The sequence below is a fragment of the Pinus tabuliformis genome, chromosome 7 (genome assembly GCF_031772625.1).
Source record: "Pinus tabuliformis cultivar Carrire ecotype Pingquan chromosome 7, CPIR1, whole genome shotgun sequence".
Taxonomy (NCBI): domain Eukaryota; kingdom Viridiplantae; phylum Streptophyta; class Pinopsida; order Pinales; family Pinaceae; genus Pinus; species Pinus tabuliformis.
This window is the reverse complement of record NC_142293.1, coordinates 192,264,149-192,288,069: the sequence shown is the minus strand read 5'-3', so window position 1 is coordinate 192,288,069 and position 23,921 is coordinate 192,264,149. Positions and strand designations below refer to the sequence as shown.

At 35.0% G+C, this 23,921-nt stretch overlaps 1 pseudogene; it reads right to left on the bottom strand.

Moving 5' to 3' along the window:
* Positions 1-286: 286 nt before the first annotated feature.
* Positions 287-1,561, bottom strand: LOC149246508 (AT-hook motif nuclear-localized protein 16 pseudogene; annotated as a pseudogene).
* Positions 1,562-23,921: the final 22,360 nt, after the last annotated feature.

The following is a 23,921-nucleotide window of genomic DNA, read 5'->3' as shown; positions in this document are numbered from 1 at the left end:
CAAATTCAAGACTAGCAAATCTTTTCAAACACTACAAAGAGCTACCTGTGATTTTCATATGTGTTTTGTCTAGTAAATGGAAATAATAATGCGCTCATTGAGTTGCAGAGGCCATCACTACACTAGAGTTTAGAGTTTAAAGTAATTAGAAAGAAAGAAATTAGTAAGAAAGAAGGAAGAAAATAAATTATTGTAACGTTTATTAGGTTAAAAATAGCTCAAAAATTATCTGATTGATGTATTCAGGCATCTTCCTATTAGAAGTAACAAATTCTAAGATCGAACAAGAAATCAAGAAGTTTATGAATAATTTTTCATTCGCTAATTTCTGAAACAAGCTACTGATTTAGTGGCTGTGAGGTTCATATATATATTCGTCCTACTGCATCGAAATAATAGAAATTAAACGCGCTCACCTCGTTGCAGAGGTAACCACTGCAGTTAAATGTGATTAGTACAAAAGGGCAAAAGCCGCAGATTTGACGATCGCAGAAGCAGAAGCAATTTCAAGATACCCTAGAGGAGAAACAAACAAAGTTTGAATATCAATAAGGAGGGCGGCCGGGATGCCAAGCCGGGTAGGCATCGGGCGGCAATCCATTGGAGAGAAGATTAGGAGGAAGGTTGAAGAGCGGCATGTTGATGTTGGCGGCGTGTTCGGAGATGGGATGCGCAGTCATGGGCGCCGAGGACTGATTTTGCTGATTCTGCTGCTGCTGAGAAGGCGGCTGCGTTATTTGCAGAGGTTGCGCCTGGGGTTCTTCGTCCTCCAGCGGGAGCCGATCGTAGGCGGCATTGAGGAACGAGGCGGCCATGATAATGACTGGTCCGGAGGCGATGAGTGGCCCGACCACGTTGCCGCCGACGACCTGACCCTGACCGCTGGAGAGATAGATGGTGAGCCCGGTGTGGGGCGCGGGCGGGGGCAGGAAGGAACCGGAGAGTGACAAGATCTCGAAGCGTCCGTGCAGAGTAACGACCGCGTTGGGGGCCGCCGGTTGCCGTAGCGTGACGTTAGTGACAGTACCGGTGCCGCTGAGAATGCAGACCCCGCGTTGCCTCCTGCGGGCGTAATTGGCAACGCTCTCGTTCACATCGCACCCGCTGCCGATCTCCAGCGCCTGGGCGCGCAGCGCGTTGGCGCTGTCGCGGGTGATGATAATCGGCGGCTTCGGCTTATTTTTCGATCCCGCGGGCCTGCCCCTGGGTCGCCGTATCAGGGCTCCGTGATCCCCGCGCCCTTCTTCGGCCTCACTGTTGTTAATTTTTCTGTCGCGGGAGCCATTGATGCCAGCTCCTGCATTACTGTCATCCAGAGATTGAGCGCCGCCTTGATCCGCTGTAGCCATGGACGCATCGATGTCAATTATCCCCCGGTCTGAGCCTCTTTTTTGGCCCAAAATCTAGCGGACTAAAAAGGATCGCTGTGCGCACTGGAAATGCCCAATACCCACTGCCCCCAAGTTGGGTTGTTTTGGGTTGGGCGGGAGAGGCCGCGCGCATGGGTAAGTGGGGCATGTGGTCTGTGCGCTTTAGCCCCCCATCTTATTATAATATGAACATCGCTTCTACCTCTTAACTACTGAATAAAAAATTCGTTTTATCAACTTACAGGTTGATTAAATTTATTCTAAGCCATTGAATATTACATGTGACACCCTCCCCTCACCACACGACATCTGTGCACACAGCCCACATTTTATATGCTTCCTGTTCTCACCTGCAGAAAACCACTATCCCAATTCCTATACTCACGACAATCCATTTTAATGGCATTCATTAATACTTTAATGAAGTTTAATGTCCGAAGTCAGCTTTCCACATTTCCCTTGTTGACTAGATCCGCAATACCTTTTCGTGCTGTTTTTAATCACGTATAGAAAAACATGAAAAAAATAAAGGTATTGAGTTTATCCGAGATGTCTCTGATCAATCAAAAATCAGATCAAATTCTTTCAAGATATCAAATCAAATTCACTAGGGATTGAGATGAGTAGGATAGCTACTCCCACAACTTCTTGGTTTCCACTGTATATACGCTATGATGCTCCCACATGTTGGTTTCCACTGTATATACCCTATACATAGGAACCAATTTGTTTTTATTATTATCTAGAGAATTGTATATATTGTGTCTTTCCTCAGAATCATTTTAGAGAACAATTCATTGATAGCGTTGCTCTCATTTCTTGGTTTCAATTGTATATAGCCTATAAATTTAAAAACAAATTGTTTCTAGAAAACAATTCATCGATAGCGTTGCCATCATTTCTTGGTTTCCATTGTATATAACTTACAAATTTAAAACAGTTTGTTTTTTAATTATCTAAGACTACTGTATACATTCTGTCTTTCCTCTGAATAATTTTAGAAAACAACTCATTCATAACGTTGCTCTCATTTCTAGCAGATAAATTTCTATAGATTCTCATCATACTAATATATAAAAAAAAAGGAATATTTTCTTTCCTTTATCCTTGTTCATACCAATATCTAAAAAAAACTATGAAAGGAATATTTTCTTTCCTCTTATCATAGTTGATATCATTGTTTATTCATAATGTTAAGATATAAGGTATAGTTAAAAATCAAATATTTATGAATCGTTTAAAATCTATTCAGGTACAGTTTCTTTTGATATTTAAGAAATGATTTTATGAATTATTTACTAATTTTATTATTTTTCTTTATGTCTCTTTTATTTATATCTATATCTATATATATATATATTAAATTTTTTTATAAGAAAACATAGGATTATTATGAAGAATATTATTTTTTCACTTTTACAAAATCTATTTTACTGTAATTATTATTTTAAGATGAAAAAATATATCTAATATATTTCTATCTCTATATAACACATTTTTATAGTTATTATGTTTTACATATAGTTATTAATAAATACAATTTTAAATTAGAATATATATATGAATGATTGGAACTATGGTACTTATGATGATATTATATAAATTTATTTTACTATAATTATCATTTGAAAATTGATAATATGAATAATCATTAATAAGTACAATTTTAAGCCTAGGGGGCTTTGGATTGACGGTGAATGGGTTCACTGTTAAGGCACTCCTTGGGATAGGTCATTGGTTCAAATCTTCAGTGAGTGCTTACTTACCAAAAAAAATTAAGTAAAATTTTAAATAAAAAAACATATAAAATTATAAATTAGGGTTATGGTACTTATATTAGTTATGATGATATTATATACATTTATTTTACTATAGTTATCATGTTAAAATGAAAAAAGTATCTAATGTATCTTTATCTATATATAAAACATTTTATATAAAAATATTTTATATATTTATTAAAAAGCACAATTTTAAATTAAAAAACATATAAAAATTATAAATGAGAACTATGGTACTCACCGTTGTTATGATGATATTATATAAATTTATTAAAGAATGAAAAAGTTCAAACATGGAAAGAAAGCTATTGAATAAACATTTAGAATTTATGTTTAATGAAAAGGTAAATATTGCTACTTTTTAAGTAGATAGAAATGTCCCCCTCGATGTGGGAGAATCGACACAACTCCCTAGCTTAGATGGCGACAGCCACCACCTAACACGAGTCTACCAACAAGTGGTAGACATGAACCTTAAATTTTCTAACGAGCATCCATAGGCCCCATTCCATGCACTCCCACTTGTCTAGTCTGATAATAAAAGACCAAGAAATATGGCCTCCAGGAAATATCTTCCCCTGGTCATTCTCCTCAAGATTCCCTTCATCTCGCTCCAACTCTGTGATGTTGGTCTTCTCCACCCAACGATGAACAACGAGAGAGGAAGGGGATGACACCCTAGTAGAGGGAGTGGTCGTGGACTTCCCCCACTACCTTTTATGAAGCCTCTGTTGATACCCTTTTTGACTATGGAATTCTAAATCCCATCTGAAGAGAGGTCCCTCCTCTTGAGGTAGAAGAGGCTTGTAGAGGTCGTTTAACACTTTGGGCCCTCTGGAACCTCCTTGCTCGCTAGGTCAAGGAGAGAGCTTAGGAGAAAGTTAAAGCCACGAGATAGATAGCAGAGCTCTCTACCTTCCAAAGCCACTCGTTCTCCTCCCTCAACCACCTGGCGAAAGACCTCAAAATTGAATTTCCCCCAAAGTTCTATCCCCTTCCTCTCCCGATGTCTCTCCCTCATGCTCCCCTCCAGTCGGATCTTCTTCTCTGCCTATCATTGGTGCTCTGATGGCCCCTCCCCTATCATCGCATAACCCCATCCCTCGAGTTGCAAACACTCCCCTCCCCTCACTTCCTCGTTCCATTCCCTACGATTGTTACATCATGGACGAAATTCCTACAGACTTCAGCAAGGTGTAGGCCCATGAAAATGCTCAAGTTTAGTGTTGTTCCAACATGGCATTAATGGAGTTTCAATGCGGCAAGCGCTAATTTTGAAAATTCCTGAATCTAACAAATCAAAAATCCTACTACAGTAAACTGATTTGCATTACCTACTTGTGTTCTTCATTTTAACAAGTTATTTTAAAAAATATTCAGAAAAGTATTAATGCAAATACACAGCATCCTACACCAATATAGAGATCAAGTACTGAAAAATAAATGAGACAAACACACAAGGAAAAACTTATTTTTGGACTAAGTGTCACCGGAAAAACCCAGTGTGGGAAAACCGGTGTAGTAGATATGAGGGTTTTAATATTATGCAGATTTTAGAATACAACTAGGGTGTCAAATCAAGCTCACCCAACAGAGAATAAACTTGGAAGAAGTACCTCTATTCAGAGACAATTATTTTTGCAGATCCAACAATTGGATGAACAAACACCAAAGGTGACTGCACTATCCCCAGTGATGTGCAGTGACAGTTGCTCCTCACTCTATGCTGAAACTACGTCACGTCCTCTAGGATCTGTGTCACCCTCCCGGTGAGCTTTCTCAACTCATGAAATAGATATGTTGAATCAATGCCCTGTCTAACTCACAGAAATCCCAAACACTACCTCTACGTGATTGCATCAGCCCTCTAGCCTCTGTGTAACCTCCTAGAGCTGCGTTGTCTCTTACTGGTGTTTCTCTGCCTCTCTGTTATGTATTATTGGCCTTAAATGAAAGACCCGTTGCTGAACCACCCCTCTCTGCACTAGAAGCTTACTCTGAAATTCTTAGTGAACCACGCCCTAGAATTTTGATCTAGCTCAAGTGCTCCTCTCCGTGTGTGTGTTCTCCAACTGAGCCCAAGCCTTTATACTTTCCCTGTTAAGAAATCAATGACTGTGATATAATCTCTAATCAACAGCTAAGATTAAATTAGACTTGATCCTCATCTCTTAGAAGTTTCTCAACCATATTTACACTAACTCACTTTAATTATATTAATTTCCTAAGTTTTAACTTAGGCACCATTAAAAATAATTAATTATTTGAATAACATGCACTCCGGGTGGAATTTATCCAAACGATTTCTGGGTCTTGTATATATTATGTGTTCTAGCCCCTCCACAGAATTTTGGAGCTAGAGCACATCCGATGCTACCCAAAAATCAACACTCCCTCTTAGTGAGGATTGTGCTCTAGCAATACTTCCCAGTAGAAGTATCACACTTATCCATGACATTAGTCCTCTGTGTTGTTGATGCTCGACCTGCTACCTTTCATCCATTACATTGTTGCAATCTGTATCCTACCCATGACACTGCCACTCTCACTGCTGCATCCGTACTATAGCTCCCTCTCAATATACTGCATCATATTGCCCATAATGCCGCCACTGCTAACTGTTGCACTACAACTTAGTTGCTGACAAGTAAGCAATTGAAAAGCCACCCAAAAGCTGACATGATAGTCAGTCTAGATGTCCATGGACACTGAAGCTACCTCTACTACTAATCTATGCGGACCCTCTAATGCTACTGTGTTGTTGTTGTATCTTCTATGTGCCTCCCACACTGCTGCAACAATCCACTGCGTTGCTTCAAAATTTGGCACTCTAGCTCTACCACTGTTACTCCATCATCCCTCGTACTAACTGACTCCCATCATTCTGCTACTATCATTAAGAGATCTTGTAGCCGTACGTGATACAAGAGTTTGGGCACCTCAAGGATCCTACCCCTTTTTTGTAGTTCTTTCAAACTACACTCTAAATCTTTGCACCTCCCTCCTGGAGATGCAGCTGCCATATCTGTGAAATGAATGTTGAGCTGGTTATCTTCTCCCTCTTTTGTTGTTGCCCCGACAAAACTCGGATTCGAATTTCTTTGGTGCTAGAAATCATCTAAGGATCAAGATCCCTCTGAATTTCATTTTCCCTTATGGAAATCCTTCTTCCAACTATTGTCGAATCACCCCTCTCTGATCTCTCTTTGCTATTGCTCAGCACTGGATCTAGATTTCCTATCAAGATATATTATGAGGAACTGATTCCCTCTACTTTTCTTCTGCCCCACTAGGTATTTTTCTGCACCAACAGAATCAACCCCCCACCAACAACTCCAGATGAAATTTGTGTTGCACCTCTAGCCTCGACAACTAGAGAAACAAGACTCAACAGTATCTGTGCTAGCCCAGTAACCACTACACTATCCTCTTCAGCAACAATGTCACCCAAACAGGCTGATGCAAGCTCTATGTGATCCTCCCTTGGTGACTGCATCACCCTTCCTCTGCTCTCTTGACCAGAAACTGTGTTATCTCTTAGAACAACTATCTTCACATGAAGATTTTCCTCCGTTCTTTTGTCGATGGCTTCACTCCTCCATGATCTGCAATTGCTTTGATAACATGTGAAATTTTTTTAATCTAACAAATCATAAATCCTACTGCAGTAAAATTATTTGCATTACCTGAACTTCATTTTAACAAGTTATTTTAGAAATATTCAGAAAAAATTGATGCAAATACATTATAGCCTAGACCAATATACATATCAAGTACTAAAAAATAAATGAGACAACCACACAAAGGACATACTTATTTTTGGACTCAATGTCCTCAAAAAAACCCAGTGTAGGAAAATTGGTGCAACAGATATGAGGGTTTTATTATTATGCAGATTTTTAAATACAACTAAGGTGTCGAATCCAACTCACCCAATAGAGAATAAACCTAGAATAAGTACCTTTATTTAGGGACAAATATTTTGGCAGATCCAGCAACTGGATGAATAAACCCCATAGGTGACTGCATTGTCCCCAATGCTATGTAGTGATGGCTACTCCCAGCTCTACGCTGGAACTACATCACCTCCTCTAGGAGCTGCATCACCCTCTTAGTGAGATTTTCTGGCTCATGAAATCGTTTGTTGAGTCAATGCCCAACCTGCCTCATGGAAACCCTAGCGCTCCCTCTACGTGATTGTGTCAACCCCCAGCCTCTATGTCACCCTCCTGGAGCTGCGTTGTCTCTTACTGGTGCTGTTCTACCTCTCTATTATGTATTTTTTCCCTTGGACGAAACTCCCACTCCCGAACTGTCCCTCTTTGCACTAGAAGCTTACTCTGAAATTCTCAGCGAACCACGCTCCAAAATTTTGATCTAACTCAAGTGTTGCTCTCCCTCTGTGTGTTCTCCAACTAAGATTAAATTAGACTTGATCCTCGTCACTTAGAATCTTCTCACCCATATTTACATTAATTCACTTTAATTATTTTAATTTCCTAAGTTTTAACTTAAGCATCATTGAAAATAATTAATTATTTAAATAACATATACCAGCGTGGAATTTCTCCAAACGATTTTTGGGTCTTGGAGATCTCATGTTTTCTAGCGCCTCCACAAATTTTCGAATCTAGAGCACATCTGATGCTACCCAAAAATCAACACTAATTTCCAAGGTGACCTATAGGTTGGTAAATTCTAGTCGGATTTGGTTCATTGATGACTATCACATAGTAGTAATTTTGGTTTGGATCGTGAGCATTCAGCACACATTCACTAGGCTCATTGTTGTATTTTTGGATCCCATCAATTTTTGCTTACAGAAGAGACACTAAGATTCTTGTTTTCTATTTTGATAATTGTGAGGTCATGTGCAAACAATTTGAGCTCTGGTTTCCCCTTCAAAAGTCAAAGACTTCTAGCTCCCATCTTTAATTTCATTACACAAAGAAAGACAATACTCTCATAAATGTAAATATATACCATTAAAAAAACATATAATTATAATTTTTATAATATTATATAAAAATAAATATTTATATTTATTATTAAAAACAATAAATTTAGATATAAATAAAAAATCCAAAACTATAATTATTTAAAAATATATATCAATAAAAATTAAATTTAACTAAACATAAATTATAATTATTTAAAAATGTATATCAATAAAAAATAAATATTGATATTTTTTAAATATGTTGAAATATATATTAATAATTTTTAAAGATACTAAAATATAATTATAATATTATAAATAAATGTGTTTATGATATAAGGAAAAAAAACAACATATATAAATAAAAATGTGATGATATTATAAAATGCGAAATTATAAATAATTTGAAGCAGCGATGCAACAATAGTTCCGGTCTTTGCTGCTATAATTTTTTTTTTAATTTAAATTATATATATAATTTAAAATTTGGAAATTTGTTTTTCATATTTATCAAATTATAATTAATATTCGTAATTAATATTCATTGAAATGGAATATAGTTAATTGAATTTTAGGAAGCTATGGATTTTTTTTGGAATTTTTTAAACTAAAATGTGAATAATTTTGGTAGGGTCTCAAATATTTTTAAAGTTATAATTAATATAGGTATATGTGAGGAAATAAGTTTTTTCATTTTTTATTGTTATAAAAGTGATGAGCTTTTCTATTTCATGATGATTTGGGAACTGAAAAATGCTAAATTTACAATGAAGATCATGAGAATTTTAATAATGTTTGTTTCTAGCAATGCTATTTTTTCTACATAATGGTCAACACAAAGATATATTTTTGCTTTTCAATATTTTGGTAGATGGCCTTTTTATAATATTTCAATTTCTTTTTTCCTTTAACTTCTTATCACACCACTATTTCTCCTTTATAAATGGTCTAGCATCCTTATAATGTCTCAATTTCTTTTTTCCTTTAACTTCTTATCACACCACTATTTATCCTTTATAAATCATGTAGCATCCTTATGATGTCTTCCTTTATCCCCCAATGTTCTAGCCAAGATTGGGCATCCTATGTCATGCCCTCTTAATTTGTGGTTTTGGCTAGAGTTGGAAGCTATTTTAATAAACCTCTTGTCTTCCATGTTGGTTAACCTCATCTTATACATTCATAGCCATGCTCTCAATCATTCCCTTTGTCTTCCATGTTCACTAACCTCTTATTAGACAATAAATACTTAGCCATAGTCATGCTCTCAATAGGAGAAAGAAAAGATAGGCTGAATTTGCTTTAATTTTGAAGTTATATGTCATGAATTTCCTCTGTATATGTTATATCTTTCTCCATGAAAATGAAAGAGTAGCTTTTTTTAATCCAATACCGAATCTAAGTTTATCTACAATTATTTTTAAGTTTATAATGAACTTTCTACTATATGTTTGTCCTCTTCTCAATGCCATAATTCTAGTTGAGATTGTGATGGATTTCACTTCCATGGTATTTGTATGAAGGAGCTTCCTCCAAGTTGTTTGGATTTAATTATCACGAGTTTCATTTTCTTAGTCCATCTTAAAATAGAAATTTAGGATTAAAAATGTGAGATATCAAATATCATGGAAAAAACCATGGGCTACAAAATCCTTGGACTAGTAAACCTATTAATTACCATATAAAGATGACTTTGTGTGTAAGTGAAGTTTAACCCAATAGTTTTCCTTGACTTGGAGTTTCATGAACTTTCACTGCTCAACTCTAGACCCTACCCCCTCAAATACTAATAACCAAAGTATATGGGAATTCAACATGTCCTCCTATGACCTAAGTCTACCTCTAGACTTTACCAATAATTTACCAAGGATATGTATGCCTTAACAAGGCTTACACTCATATGTCCATTTCTATGCAAAAAAATTCAACTCCATCATCTCACTTTAGCACATGAAGTGCTCTCCTCTTTCTCCCAAAATCCTTGGTCATAGACAACTCTAACTCTAGGAGTTTGGCCCCATCCATTTCTCTTTGTCTCTTTGCTTACTCAAGTTAAATATCTGTATTGTAAATTCTATTGATAATTCCTTCTCGGATTTATTTTGGTGGATACCTTAGCTTTGTAGTGCAATAGATTCAACTACTCCATATATCTTCATCATCTTTTGCAAATTCTATTGATAATTCCTTCTCGGATTTATTTTGGTGGATACCTTAGCTTTGTAGTGCAATAGATTCAACTACTCCATATATGTTCATCATCTTTTGCAGCAATGACAATAGATCACTCACACTCCTTTGAGAGTCCAAGTTAACCTTCCTATGATAACAAGCCAATCTAGATCCATCTTAAATCCCTATCTACCAAACCTTTGAGAGTCAAAGTTAACCTTCCTATGATAAGAAGCCAATCTAGATCCATCTTAAATCGAGATGTACCGAATCTTTCATCATATCAAATACCATTTTATAATTATTAATTTTGTTTTTCGTTTTTATAATTTTAGTTGTTTGTGATTTTTATTTTTTTCTCAATATTATTTTATTTTTACCCAAGTTAAGATGTTTTTGTTGAATATGAGAAAAAATAGTTAATAAACAATAATAATAAAACACAGCAACAAAACACCATTGATAAAACCAACTTGTAATATTTGTTATCCACTTGTTAAAAACATCCTTGAATGGAATCATTAAGCTATTAAATAAGTCATATTACATGAAATATCATAGGCCAAACCATAGGTTACTTAAACCTTGCACTGATATGTGGAGAATGGTAAACTCATTAATCACTATATCAAAATAGTTCTATAACTAAGTCAATTTTAATATAATAAATACAATCCAATATATGTAAAAATAATAAAGGAGAAAAAAAACTCTCAAGTTTAATGTTATTTATGCTCATGTTAAAAAAAATTTGAAATAAATGAGCGATTTAATTAAATCAAATATTGTAATTAATTGCAATTATTAGAAAATGAACAAATTAAAAAGCAAATAAAATATTCAATATAAATAACCATTAACAATAGAGGGAAAAAATATATAACTGTAAAAATACCAAAATATTATTATAACAAAATATAATATTAATTAAAAACTATTTTTAATTATATAATTTTTAATGAAAATTAAATAAAAAAATAATAATATTAATTAAAAATTCAATTAACTTAATATTTTCAAGTAAACATTTTGTAATACAAATTAATTAATTATATATAATATATAATATTTATTCTAAATTATATAGACAACTTTTCAATAATACAAATCGAAACATTACATTATAAATATTTAAAAATTATATCAATTAACAATTTAATATTAAATTTTTTAAATATACACAAGTATATAAATAAAATAAAATATTATAATATTGTTATTTGAGATAGTTTAAGTGGTTGGAAAATTAACATTATCCTTTTTGTGTGGGTGTAATTTTTACATGTTTTATGTTAAAATCAGAATAAATGGCTTTGCACATTATGCTTTAAATAGTTTTTGACAAATCAAAATTTACTTTATACAAATTTAACCCTTCAAATAAATAAAATAATTATTTTTAATAATTTTATACAAACTATTATTTAAAAAAAATAAAAAATACTACATTTAGAACACACTACATAACTGTAACATTAATATCCCTATAGATACGAATATATAAAAGTACATTCCATAAAATCTAAAGATTAATGTGGCCTTAATTTAACTTGCTTGAATTGAGAATATGGGCAGATGATTGGCCATGTTCTTCTATCTCTGTTTACTATGAAAGTTGTGTTCTTGAAAAGACAATCTCAAGCCTAGGCACAGACAGATAGGCCTATTGACATGATTAAATTTGTTTCTTTTACCAGTGGGGACTGAAGAGTTGTCAAAGGAGTTACAAATACTGGTAGTTATTTAATAATAATGAGGTTAATGTATTTCAAAACTGCTCGTTGCAGGTTGTGAATATATTAATTTTAGATGCATATTTCAACGGGATATGACTGGTCAATGGAGGTCTGTGCTAGCTGTAATAACATCGCTTCCAACTATGGATTAAATTAATGAGAAGACAACTACCCTCTTGCACCCGCCCCTACCCAGGCCCTCCAATAGATCTCGGATATTCCTCCTCGATTCAATACAACATGTTCTTCTTTCCCATGGTAAATCACGTGGCGCTCTGAGTCGAAGCAGAGAGATGATCGGAAGGTATCGCCTTAGTGTCCGTTGAGAGGAGGCACAACTCTGCATTGAAAATAACGTTAACGTGGCCAACTAAATAATCTAATCGAATCGGCCAACGCGCCTTGGAAAGAGTCGAAGGTCGAGACTGCCCCCACTAAGTCAAATAAAATCCAACCCGCAAAGGGTTTCGACACAGATCAGAACCCTAACTAAAGCCAGACATAACAACTTTTATATATATATATATTCGATTATCATTCAATTCAATGACTGTCAACGCTTCCTGCCACACTATTCCTTTGTTTATCAATATTTTTCCAGCCAAAATTTGCTACTCAAGAACCTACAGTAATTTTTTTAACCCTACATCTACTTCCTCTGATCATAAATATTGGTTTTTAAATGAACATCTCCTTTATATCGCTCACTCGTTTTACGTTTTTCAAAACCTTTCCACATGCTCTTATGGTATGTGTTCGGAAAATGCACTGCACTGATTCACTCCTTGACAGACGGGTCAGATAGTGAGATTCCAAGGTTGCTTCACTCCCCATTAACCAAACAGCGTATTGCTACTGCTGCTTAAGCGTTTATAATTATAAACAAACATGAGTCCCACGCTGATCCTGTAAGATTAGGTTTCTAGAATTACTGTGAAAACTACAATTACCTTTCTGATTTTAGTTATCTTTTAAGATTAGGGTTTTTTAACTACTGTGAAAACTGCAAACGGCTTTCTGATTGTAGGTTTCTCCTTGGTCAGTAAAGTTATAAAGGCTCTTCAATACATCCATCTGTGTTTTAATTTTTTCGCCTTAACGAAAAAATGAAGAACCAGAACGTATCAGGAAAATGATGCTTCCAATTCTATCAAATGAATAAAAATTGCCACAAAACACGGCCTAACGACCTTCACCATGGAGGGAGTCGAGTCCTCATGAACCACTAATAATTCTGATTAGAAAATTGTTTCCCACCACAATTTTGGAAAAAAAATATTTCTTTTAATACACTAAATCAAATCTTAATTATAAATAAACTATATGTTTTAAATATTTCTATTAATACATAAATAAACTATATGTTTTATATTAATATACACACATTTTTAGGGAAGAGAAATTTTAGTGATGTGAAATTGTGTAAATCAAGAAATCTAAGATTTAATTTTTCACTGATGGCTCGGTCTACTGAGAGGACAAACTTTAAGCCATAAGAAATATAGTGGTAATAAACAAAATACACAGTTGTTAGGCAATTACAAGAGTACCCAATAGCCAATTTCTATTTAAAAAATAAAAAATAGAAATAAAAATAAAAAATTGTTCTCTCACACACACACATATGTATATATATATATTTTCTCATATTACACATTATTTTTTTATATCTTTCCTATAAATACTAGCACAACCACATTAAAAATATAAATGTAGTTGATATAGCCTAAGGCTTCATTGGTATCTACCATTGATAAATATATATAAAAAAAAGCTACTGCAACAAAAATATTATTATTAACTTTTTTTACTTAACCCTTAAGAATCCCAGGTTTTGATAAAACTTTGATTTTACTTAACCTTCAAGAATTGAAGAGTTTCTATCCTTTACAACCAAGATATAAGACAATTTTTCTAAAATTATGTATGCTTTGAAAATCCTTAAGAAATGGTGGGAATTCGGACATAGAATTTTTTAATTTATTAAAAGTCAATGCAACATAACAAACTCTCTAACACACTACAACTTCTGATAACCATTAGACTAAGAATATGCTCAACATATTCCCTTGAAAATCAATGCACCCCCTCAATTAAAAAAAAAGGTCAAGAGATCCTCATCCACCTTAACTTGAAATAAGAAGCCTTCGGATAAAAATTTATAACTCAATCATCTACAGTCTCTTATCTATTCACAACCAAAACCTTCAACCATAAATGAGAAACCTCCTTTAAAAATGCTAAATTTTGAAAAAGATATAGTGATAGTAGCTTTTAGATTTTTTATTTTTATTTTATTTTGGCTGACATAGCAAAATTTCAACTTCAAACGGACATCCTTACACATCATACTGTGTTGTAGGATAAGCCTCTCCGCTCAATAACATATCTATATATATGTGTGTGTGTGTTGTAATAAAGGGCTGTTTTATTTTATACATTTTAAAAATAATATGGGGAGTGATGCATTATTTTATTTTAATTTTAAAATAAAAATTTAAAATACTAATTAAATATTTTGTTAAATATATTAAATAAAAGTAATTTTGACAGAAATTAATATAAATATTAAATTAATTTATTTAATAGTCATTAGTGATTACCATGTTATGAAATATAATATAAAATCATAAGATTCAATATTCCAAACTTATATATATATATATATATATATATATATATATATATTTATTAGAAAAAATATATTGTTTATTATTCACAAATATTAATTTATTGAAAACTTATAAATTTTATTTTAATTTATTCTTTATGAAAAAATAAAATAAATTTTAATTTTTAAATAAAATAAAATAAAATTGAGATGGTTTATATAGTCTTGGATAAATAGTGATAGAGTGTGTTGTTTAAGCATTTCTAAATGTTAAATTACAGATTCAATTCCCCATTTTATTCAAACATTATTCTTAGACATGACAATAGATAGCGTACCTTAGTAAGACATTCCTAAATGTTAAATTAGGGATTCAATTCCCAGTCTTATTCAAACATTATTCTTAAACATGAGAGTAACCTCACCGTTGTTAAACTTAATAAAAAATATTTTTATTTTTTATTTTTTTTATATAAATTTATTAATATTTAAAAACTAAACTTAATCATTTTTATATTTAAAAATAATATAAATAAACAAAATTTAAATAAATAAATCAAACATAAAAAAATCGTAAGTATTATAAATTTATTAAAAAAAGAAAGATAAACAGAAGAATATTTAGCAAACAAGCAAAAAAGATAGTGACAACCAACCATGATAGAAGTAACTACTTCGATTCAAATATTATATTAAAATTGATATGTTATTATGAGCTACTTTTTCTAATCAATTGAACAATATATTTTAATGATGATGATGATGGTGGTGGTGGTGGTTAATGTCCACTGAGACTAAACTTTGGTCTATCGGACCTAAAGAAACGAATTATTTAGTTTGATTTAAGATTTTATTCCTATGCTCAAAAAGCTTGGAGAGAAGCCTCCCGAGCTCACTGTAATTTTGACAATGTAAAAGGCTAGGAATGTTAGTGTTGCAACAAAGATTTTGAAACTAATATCTAATGTGGTTGTATGTGGGGCACTCTAAGAGGAAGTGATTTTCATCCTCAATGTTCGTATTCTTGCAGAGATGGCAGAACCTTTCCATCCATGGTGTTTTAGAAACTCCCCAAAGACCCGTTTCACTATGGAGCTCATGAGAGTTCATTCTAATCTTGGCTATAGTAATTTTCTTCTTTGAGCTAGTTAAAACAGAGAAATACTTTTGATCTTCTAGGGTGGGGTTGATGACCTCATTATAATATCTTAATTTTCTTTTAGCTGCTAAATCTTTCTCACACCACATTTTTTCTTTGAACTTAGAAGTAACAATATTTTTAATGTTATTAATGTTTTGCAATGCAACATTCTCGTCGATCTCCCAATGGTTTAACCAGGCCCTGGTGTCCTTATACCAACCTCGTTTGAGCCTTAGGTGGTTTTCGCTGGAATTTAAAGCTAGCTTAGGAAGTCTATGGTCTCATATGTTATTGAGTTTGTGCTTGTACAACAGAAGCCTAGTCATAGCTAGGCTCTCGATAGGGGAAAGACCCACTTCTATAAGGAGAATAGGATAGGGTGTGTTGCTTTTAATTTTGAGGTTATACGTTATAAAACTCTTCTGGATTTGCTCAATCTTTCTCCAGGATTCTCTAGAGATGCTACAACCCCAAACCTCACATCCATATAAGATAACCGGAGTGACTAAAGTTTCAAAGAGGAACTTCTTTCTATCCCACATTACGAGGTTTTCCGTTTTACAATTATTTTCAAGAACAAAATAAGCTTTCCGTCCCCCATTAATCCTTTTCTCAATGATATAGTTCTAGTTGAGCTTGTGATGAATATCAATTCCTACGTACTTGTAGGAAGACACTTCCTCCAAGTTACTATTGTCATACAAAAAATTAGCGTAAGTTTCCTTCTTGGATTTGATAATCATAACTTTTGTTTTGTCAGTGTTAACAATCATACCCACGGTAGAGCAGAAATCCTTAAGAAGTATAAGTTGCTTATCAAGATCAGATGGGTACCTTGCGAGAAGAACAATAATATCATCAGCATAGAGAAGAAGGATGATGACTATCCCAACTAAGATTGTGCCAACACATCTTGCTTCCTCTAAACAAGCTTCTAGCTTGTCGATGTAAATGCCAAATAGGGTAGGGGAGAGGGGGCAGCCTTGTTTAACTCTGATATTACACTTAATATCTTTCGACCACCCCTCATTGCTCTTTAACTTGGAAATTACATTCTCGTATAACCTTATAGCAAAAACTCTCAACTCAAAAGGAACCTTTAGCTCTTCTAATCTATTCCAAAGGTTGCTTCTAGGAACCATATCGAAAGCCTTTCTAAAGTCCACAATGCAACAAAAGAGATTGGATTTATCATTGCAGAATTCCTCCACAATGATCCTAAGCGTAATGAGGTGTTGTTGAGTGTTTCTTTCTAAAACCCGCTTGGCCTTTAGCTCACTTACCTTCACTTTCAAGCCAAATGCTCAACTTCCTTTCCAAAACAATACCATATAACTTGGCTAGGAGAGGGCTGATCAAAATTGTCTGATAATTAGAGGGGTTATTTGTATCCCCACTTTTAAAAATAGGGATAATGAGACCGAGTCCATGAATTAGGGAACCCTTGCTTGACCGCTTGATTGAAAAGCTTGTGAATGTGGGGAATGAGGATGGGACCTCCAATTTTTATGATTTCCACTCGGTAACCTTCAATGTCCTTAGATTTCCCATTAGCCAAGCGATTAACCCCAAAATCAATGTCTTCTAATGAGAAAACTTCTTTCGTTGTGAGCAGGGTTTGAAAGTTGTCCATGACATTTGGAAATTCATAAAGCTTTTTAAGATAGGAATTCCAGTCGTGTAAAGCAATTTTATTATTATCTTTAGTTTTCCCAGTTAGAATTTGCCTCCAGAATTTCTTAGGAGCTACCTTAGAGAGGTGTAAGAGATTCTCTTGTCTTTTATGAATATACTGCCTTTTTTCCCTTTTATTTAGGGCTTCGTATATTTTTATCTTGCCAATTTTAAGAGATTCATCAACAACTTCCTTAATTGCTCTCCTCACACTTTTACAATATTTGTCATACCATGGGTTGGTTTTGTTATTTATTTTATTACTTGAAACTTCAATTGAGAAATTGTTAATAAAATATGAGAGGGTTGTAGTAAAATTATGATAGAGATCTTCTATGTTGTCTATACTAGATAAAGGAAGAAAATTAGTTTTTTTTTTTTTTTGACACATTCGGTTGCTATTATAAATCTAAAAAAAGGTGGGAGACTGGGCTCCATAAATACATGCTAAGGTTCCAAGAAGAGCTAGGGAAGAAGGAGTTACAGCTTAAACAAAATTCCTCCTTAATCCTGCCTTTTGGGCTTCTAAAAACCAAAGACCAAAGGTAAATCCTAACAAACTGCAGTAATAAATAACAGCATTTACAAAGCATCAGTCTATATTACTATGGCTGATGTGTCAAGCAATGGACTCTTCAGGTTTTTCGTCAGCGCCGACTTGCTTCAAGCTTGATGAACTTGTTGGAGCTATGTTTTTCTTTTCTGCTGTTCCTTTTCTGTGTTTCCTTTTCTGTGTTTCCTTTTCTACTGTTCCTTTTCTGCTGTTCCGTTGTTCCTGCTGTTCCTTTTATGTTGTTCCTTTTTTGCTTTAAAAAGTGAACGGGTATATAAATAGAGAGGGGAGAATAGAGGCCTTCGTTTCTCAGTAAAGGCAGAGAAGTAAGAACAGGCAAGGAAGGAACTGCGAAGGGAGGAGTATGCGATGGGGGGAAAATAGGGGCAGTCACTAAAAAAGAGCACTGTGAAACAATAGCGATCTGAAATGATCGAAAGAGCCGCGGAACAAGTGAAGATGGGAGGCTTGGGGGTAAAGAGAATGCATCCTGGTATAAGTAGCAAGCAAACAGAGAGGCGTGAAGGACATGATCACGAGGTGAGTGCTGAGGTGGTCATGGATTCTTCACGGGCAACATAGATTCAAAAAATCTGAGGAGACTGCAGGGAGAAAAGGGAGGATTTCCGGTAGCGTGGAGCAGATAGCCTCGGGATTGTTTTTGATTTGGTCAAGGTATGCCCTGAGCAAGATGTGAGTCTTTAGATATGAAAAAAATTTACAAGTCATGGGAATCATGGAAGAAATTGGAATTGTTCCTCATTGTTACAGAGGATATTTCCTTTTGGTCTTATACAAGCTTGGCTGGCGTGTTTATCAGCTTCCCGATTGATGGTCCGAAGGATATGGTAAAATTGGAAATCTTGAGTTTGATTGATCATGACTTGGCATCTGCTGATGGTTTGCTGTAAGAAGATGTTGGAGGCTTTTCGTTATCTAGTCATTAAACTGATAATGATAGCAGAATCACCGAAGATCACAGCTTTCTTGATTTCATGAATTTGTAGTTGAAGAATTCCTTGACAGAGCGCTAGAGCCTCTGCTCTATTGTTTGAAAGGATCCCTAATCCCCACTCAAAGGTGACTAAGGGCTCACCATTGGGTTTGTAGATAACTCCCCCTGCTCCCGCTACTCTTGGATTTGATTTGGAGGCACTGTCAAAGAACAAGGAGTGGGTGTTGCTAGTGCGGAGCCACTTGTTGAAGTCATCCTGCTTTAGTCGGATTTTCCAGTTGTGACTGTGATTGTTGTTGAAGTTTTCTGTAGATTTTTGCTGCTGGCAGGATACTGATCTTATCTATCAGACTCCTTATGAAATCTTTTTCTTCAACCCAAAGACTTGTCATGTCCATTTTTTTTGTGCTCTTAGAAGCGATGGTTTCTATCACAAGGCTTTTAGCCTTGCTGCAAAGATGCCTAATTGTGGTCTCTTTATCTTTAAAGATCTTGCTGTTCCTAGCAATCCAGATCCTCCATAAGAGGGCAAATGGGAGGGCATCCCACACTCTCTTGGCAATGTTGTTTTTCATGGATTGCCAGGGGTAGTTTTTTTTCCAGTTGTTAAGGACTTCCCCAATGGATTGCTGAGAGTTCCAGGTAAAGGGAACGATTGGGGTAATATTGTTCCAACAAGAAAAAGCAAAAGGACATGAAATGAAGAGGTGCTGGATGGACTCCTCCACTTCTTGGCAATTAGGGCATCTGGAGGGTCCAGCAATGCCTTTTTTTTTAAGATTTTCTGCAGTGAGAGTTTTTTCTTTTAAGAGGGTCCACATAAAAAATTTCACCTTAGGGATGGCTTCTGATTTCCACATTGTTTTCCAATGTGTCCATGTTGGTGCCGAGTAGTCCCTGTTGCATAGATAATTTTATCCTACTTGTATTGAGTAGCTGGTGCCAGTGGGGTCCCATCAGAATCCATCCTTGCCATTTTTTATTGTAGGAGCAATGTTGTGGAGGTGTATCTGAAAGTTGTCAAGATTCTCTTTGAGTCGTTGAGGGATGGGAGGAAGGCTCCATCTCTTCCAAGCTTGGGTATTTGTGTCCCATTGCGAAATTTGATCTAAACTGTATATTCCTTTACTTTGAAGAAAGAGAATTATTGGAGCCATACCTGGAAGACTGCTAATTGGCTGATTCCCCATAATTTTATCAGTGCCAATGTTGATTTTGCTGCCGCCTTTGGGAACCTTGGAGACATTTTGAGCCATAAAGGAGATGGCTTTTTTACAGAGTTTCCAAATCCTTGTGTTGTTCCTGTTGGGTATTTCAGTTGTAAGCAAATGTTGCCTTGGGTGGCTGAGATATTTGGCCTCCAGAACTTTTTTCCACCAAGCTGATTGGTCTTCAATAAGCCTCCAAACTATCTTGTTGCTAAAGGCTAAATTGGTGAGAGATGGGGATCTAATTCCAAGACCTCCTTTTTCTTGGTTTTGAATTACTTATTTCCATCCAACCAAGTTATATTTTCTCTTTTCATTTTTCCCTCCCCGCTAAAGGAAAAACCTGAGAATACTGTCCATTTTGTTGAGAAAAGAGGCTAGAGCCTGGGCAAGGGAGAATTGGTAAAGAGGAAGAGAGGAAAGGCCCAATTTGAGCAGTACCAATCGTCCAGCTGGGTTGAGCCAAGTGGCTCCCCACTTTTGAACTTTTCTTTTCATTTTATCTAAAGTTGTTTCCCAAACATCAACTCTTGCTTTCCTATATTCACTGGCATTCCCAAATAACTGAAATGGTGCCAATTTAACTTGCAAGGCACACTGAAGATGTTGGCTATGTATTGAAGCGTTTGAGCTGAAGCGTTCCATCCATAAATACAACTTTTGAAGTGATTAATCATTCCCCCTGAATATCTCATGAATTTATCTAATAAAGATTTGAATCTTCGAGCTATGATTGTGGACGCCCCTCCAATCAATAGGGTATCATCAACAAATTGGGAATGATTGATGTCTTTCACTCCATCTTCAAATTTGATTCCAGTCATGAGGCCTGTCTACTGCTTATGGTCAAGGTGCAACTGAAGGAATCAGCCATTAAAAGGAAAAGGTAGGGGGACATAGGACAACCTTGCCTTAATCCTCTTAAAGATTGAAAGGCAGGGCCGAGTCTGCCATTGATGAGGGGAGCTATCTAAGGGCCAGAGATACAGGCTCTTATGAGATCAATAAAGAAGGATGAGAAGCCCATTTTTTGAAGAACAACAAATAGAAAGGAGTGTTTAACCCTATCAAAAGCGTTTGCCAAGTCCAATTTCAGGATGAAGTCCTTTTCATTTCTAGAATGGCTTGAGTGAATGGCTTCCTGGACTAAGAGAATAGAATCTGAAATATGCCTATTTGTCATAAAGCCACCTTGGTTTTCAGAGATTAACATAGGCAATAGAGGTTTAGGACGGGAAGCAAGATTTTTTGTGAAAATTTTGTAGGAAGAATTGTTGGGCGATTTAGTTGTCTGCTAAATCCCTGTCATTTAATTTATCAATCCGAGGTATCGTAAACTTAGAAGCAAACCAAAATATATGGGACCTTAGATGAAACATGTGTAGGAAGTTTGTTTAGAATGGAAATGCATATTACAAATCTAAACTATCAGATCTATTTTATGAAAGCATAAAAAATGTTTGATCAATGGAATTATTTTACTTTAGAAGATAGAGAAGAGTCTCTTGTTCAAGAGTCTTGATTGTCCTTCTACAATCTTCCTATAATAACATTACCAAACACCTAAGAAAGCAAAAAAGAAAGCATATAAATGAAAGCAAGTAAATATTGTTTTCAGTTCAATTCTTAGCTCATGGAGAAGAGTCTCCTAACTTAGGAGGACTTGATTGCCCTTCTCACATACAAAACTATATATTGAAAGGGAATCAATATTCACATAAATGTAATTTAGGAAAGCATATGAGAAAGTAAATCTTATTTCAATTTAATCTAGCTCATGGAGAAGAGACTCCTAACTTAGGAGTTCCTGGTTGTCCTTCTCACATCAAAACTATATACTGAAAGGGAAACAATATTCACATAAATGTAATCTAGGAAAGCATATGAGAAAGTAAATCTTATTTCAATTAATCTAGCTCATGGAGAAGAGACTCCTAACTTAGGAGTTCCTGGTTGTCCTTCTCACATCAAAACTAGCTACTGAAAGGAGATCAACCTTCACACAACAAAACATGGCCACAACATGAATTCATACTAAAATTATCTACGAGTATTTACAAGAAATAAAGAAGATGAACATCATAATTAAAATTAGTATATTCACAACATTACTTTACAACAAAGTGCACTTATCTCAGTATGGGGATCCTTCCATTCCTCAATGAGCACACATGAACAACTATCACACCTTAAGAATCAAACAACACTCATAACTCATGATTTGGAGAAAGTGGTATTATTCATGTTGAATGAACATAAATCTGATGCTAATGAATAACTGATAATTGTTTTCTCTCCCTCCTCCCTTCCTTTGAAGGATGCTCCTCTTATTTATACATGAATTAGGGATATCTACTCAATAAATGTAGATCCCTTAAATATCTACTAGACCCATACTTGTCTCAACTTATCCCTAAATACTAGATACAAATCCCATGACACATCAAAATCTCCATGATCTTTCTCCTTGGAATATGGTCCACCTCTTGAGTTGAAATTCGAATTTGATCTTAGGAGGCCACATAAGGGTGCCTTGGAAACTTCCAAATGATCTACACATGTCATCGAACTCAAGCCACTTTTAGGTATAAGCAAATACATGTTATTTCTCTAACTTTTAATCATAAATTCACTCTAAATACATGAAATTAATAACTTTGGAAAATGAAAATATAAACTCATATGGTAATGGAAATATAGGGTTATGTAATGATAATATGATGAAATGAGGTGACAAAATGAGGATAAAGGTGAAAATGGAGTGAAAATTGATGTTAATTTGGCGGCCCAACAAGAATTACATAAGGATATGGGCCGGAAACGGGAGAAATTTGAAGGTCAGTTCTCCTTTGGAATGAGGGCCAGATGTGTTGAATTTGTGTAGCCTCCTAATTTATTTTTCCTCTGAATCCATATAAAGTATTTGATGAGGTCATTTTTTATCATTTCCCAATACTCCCTATAAAAACAAATAGAAAAGTCATCCAGTCCTGGTGCCTTATCTGGCTGAAGGCCCCAAATTGCTTCCTTGATTTCTTCTTTTATTTCCTCTGTCAGCCTTTCATTTGCTTCTGCTGCAATCTTTTTTGGCAAATGTTGTAGGAAGTCAACGTAGTTTTCATCCTCCCTTGATTCAGTTAGCAGCTCTTTAAAATGTTCTGAGGCAACGTTTTTGATGGCAGTTTGATCATTGTGTTGAGTGCCTGCATTATCTGTGATAGCTGTTATATTATTTCTGATTTGCTGAACAGTGGCTTGCTTATGGAAAAAAGTTGTGTTCCTGTCTCCGCTCTTCAACCAAGTCTGCCTTGATTTAATTCGCCATTTTTCTTCCTCTTCTCTTCTGATACTGTATAGCTGACTGTAAAGATTTTCTTCTTGATTTTTTTTCAGCCTGATAATATTCTTGCTTTTCTAGTGCATAGTGAAGTTCTTCAATTTTGGCTTTCACTTCTCTTTTCTTTGCTTCTGGCTCTTTATATTGGGTTTTTGCCCAATTCTTGAGAGCATTCTTTACATTTCTAAGTTTGCTTTCCCAAATAAAACTTGGAGATCCTTCGACATGTTGGCACCAAGTTTGCTGGACCAACACTTTGGTTGCTTCAATGTCATTCCATAAAGGACTGTATTTAAAAGGGAGAGGGCCCAGGGGGCAGAGAGATTCAAGGGTTAAAGCAGTGGGATAATGGTCTGAAGCAGCAAAAGGAAGGATGGAAGCGTTGACAGCTGAAAAGGTGGAGAGAAGGGATACATTTACCAGGATTCAGTCGAGCCTTTCCAT